This window comes from Humulus lupulus, chromosome 2, assembly GCF_963169125.1.
Source record: "Humulus lupulus chromosome 2, drHumLupu1.1, whole genome shotgun sequence".
NCBI classification, from domain to species: domain Eukaryota; kingdom Viridiplantae; phylum Streptophyta; class Magnoliopsida; order Rosales; family Cannabaceae; genus Humulus; species Humulus lupulus.
The window spans coordinates 109,436,542-109,439,812 of NC_084794.1; positions in this window are offsets into that span (position 1 = coordinate 109,436,542).

Below are 3,271 nucleotides of genomic sequence, written 5' to 3' on the forward strand. Positions count from 1 at the left end.
TGACATGATATCAATTCCGTAGGGTTTAGAAAGAAGAACATTTCACGCTCAAGCTAACATCACTTCCTTTGTGAATTTAGTCCAAGAGATTTATTCAGATTGGAGAATAACATACATTCACATATACATATATGAAGACTCTAATGCAAAAATTTACAATGAAATTGTTCTTAAAGATAACAGAATTAGATGTGATATGTGATGTACCTTGACAGCATCAAATAAAGATGGAGGGAAAATCGAAAAAGAAAAAAAATTATCATGTTTAAGTTTAGGGTAATGAATATGCATATCACTACTCTTAAGTTTTATTTAATTAGTAAGAACAATATTTCTGACACACACCAAACCCTTATATAAAACAAGTAATGATGAGGCTCATTCAAGTGTAAAGTTTTAACGTGAATAATATTAATAAAAACGAACTTTTAATTACATAGGCTAAATAACTAATTGAAAATTGAGGTCATGCATAATGACATATTTGGAGATGAATATTATATATTTTAGGTGTGGGGGATAAACCTAATACACAAATTATGAATTTAATCGTAATGATGTCGTATTAGGTAATAATATAAATAACAATTGTCCCCACTCCTAACATCAGCCAGTAAGGCTACACCGTCGGAGGCTGGCCAACCGTTGGTCTGGCTCCATTTAATTCCTTTATAACTTGCCAATACCCTACCAATTATTAGACCCATGAGTGATAAAGAGACTTTCTTGGTTACTCGCACTCTCTTTATATTTTGAAGACATGTGTCATCATTTAAAGTAGATTTTTTTTTGGTTTTATTAAAACTATATTTAGTAAAAAGAAATTATCTCTTAGTACACATATAATAAGTCATAAAAAAATCTAATTACATATAAATTAAGTCTTGAATATAAATATTACCATTCACGCTTTTTTTTTTTCAACAAAAACAAAAATCACAATTTCATTCGTACTTTACAAATGCATATATACAATATATGTATGTTTATATATTTGCAAATGATGAGCATGCACTGTACCAACCCAAAATTTCTTAAAGGGCTTAGGGTTTTGATTAGTGTGTCGGGAGGACATAATTGGTTTATATGTATGTTTAATTAGTTAAATGCATGATTATGTGGCATGCATGATTAATATGATTATATGAGTATGCGATATGCATGTTAATGAGTATTAGATATGCATGTGGGCCCTTTATAGCTTATAATGGCATATTTATAATTTTGGCCCGTTAAGGGCATAAATGTGATTATATGTGATAAATTGTCGAGACCACATTATTATGTGGATACATTTGCAATATATGGCTTGAGACGGTCTTAGTGAGCGGATTAGCGAAATAGTCACAGCAGGGTTTAATACCTGGCTCGGAGGGAGCCTAGGGGTATTTTTGGGAATTTATAGAATATTTTGGGGACTTATAGATACTGAATAAGTATTTAGTAATTAATTGGATATGACGAGTTTAATTGATTGATAGTAAGAACACTTGAAGAATTAGCGAGAACCGGGAGCGGAATGACCATTTTACCCCTTAGTACCCTTAGATATTGAATAAGGATTAATAAGCTTTAAGGGGCATTATAGTCTATTTTTGGGGCTAAGAGTTACACCTAGGGGAGTAGGAAGTAAACATAAACTTAAGGAAAGCTTCTCAAACTCTCATCTCTCTCTCTTTCCATCTCACGGTTTCTCCCTTTCTCTCTCACTTGTGCTTTGAAGCTAAGGAAGAAGGAAAACAGAAGGAATTAAGGCCTTAAGCTGAGAATTTTTGGAAGGGAATTGAACGGAAAGGCTGACCTGAAGCTTGGAAACCAGGAGGATTCATCTGGAAAACTTTGGAAATTAAACTCTGGAATTGAAGGTGTGGATGCCAAAAATCCACCAAGAAAAAAATCGCTGAAGGTGCAAGGCACCCAAGAAGGAGGCTCGGGTTACGCCAACACGTGTAAAGTCCTCTACGAGTTCCATCTCTTGCGTGGAGGAAGGCTAGCAACATGAGGCTTCATGTAGGTAGCCAGACAAATGCACTTGCGCACCCCTCGCAAGGCTAAGTGCCTCGCATATCGAGGCACCACACGGCTTGGTTGGCCAAGCACCGAGGGTGACACGCCCATCTATCTCTCACAAAGGGTCGTGCACCGCGGCCTCACGCCTAGCGCCTCACCCCGAGCATACCTAGCCTTGCATAGCGAGGACATGTGTCTCGCGCCACGCCCATTAGCCTCGCGTAGCGAGGCGCTCCATGCCTCACCCAGCCTCGCGCAGCGAGGCGCACCACGCCTTTCCACCTACCACACACTTGGAACCTCGCGAGACATCATGACCCCGCACGCCCATCAACCTCATGCAGTGAGGCGTACCATGTGTCTCGCGCCACTAGCCTCGCGTCACCAGCGTCCGCCTCACGCTATGCACCATCTTGAAGGCTGGCTAGGTGAGGGCTGCCGAGAAGGTTCGTGCACCCCCATACACCACATGGGTACTCTCCTAGGAACCAAGGGTCTCGCCTTGTGAGACCCATCCCCGAGCCTCGTGAATGCCCAAGTCACGTATGGGTACTCGCCTAGGCACCAAGGGTCTCGCCTTGTGAGACCCATCCCCAAGCCTCGTACATGCCTATTTCCAGGCCTCGTACCTGGGAATAGGGCCGAGATAAAAGAAGCATGGTTCGACACTTAGAAAAATATTAGAAGGTGATGAGAGAAGATGTTTTTTGGGGGTGGGAGAAGGACCTTCAAGAACGGAGGACATGACCAGGTACAAGGTACCTGTACGTATACGGATGCAGAACGTACAACCATGAGGAGGACAGAGGCGTGACCCTGACATCTGCATCGTACAAGTAGTGGTGGTACAGATTTATACAAAGAGTGGAGACAATACCTGCATACCTTTGGCTATGTACTAGGCCTACACCACCACCATTAGCTCAACTATGGCCCGTGCCATAACCCTGACAATGTTCCTATGTACAATCTTGTCCCTTGGGACCACAATGTACCAGGAGCCATTAGAGCCCCAATATAAATAAACCTTCACCCCTCCATTAGAAGGGGTTGAAAAATTCATTGTACACAGATGCTATTAAGCAAGATACAAAGGCGTACTCCATTGTTGATCTGTGTTTATCTTTCCTCAAGCTTATTCTAAGTTCTTATCTAAATATCTCCATAATTACCTTTGAGTTTTCCGATATAATTTCGTTGACGAGATTTTGTCATCTGTGGGAAGAACAAGCATCAAACCAACGTTCTTTCATCACTTCCA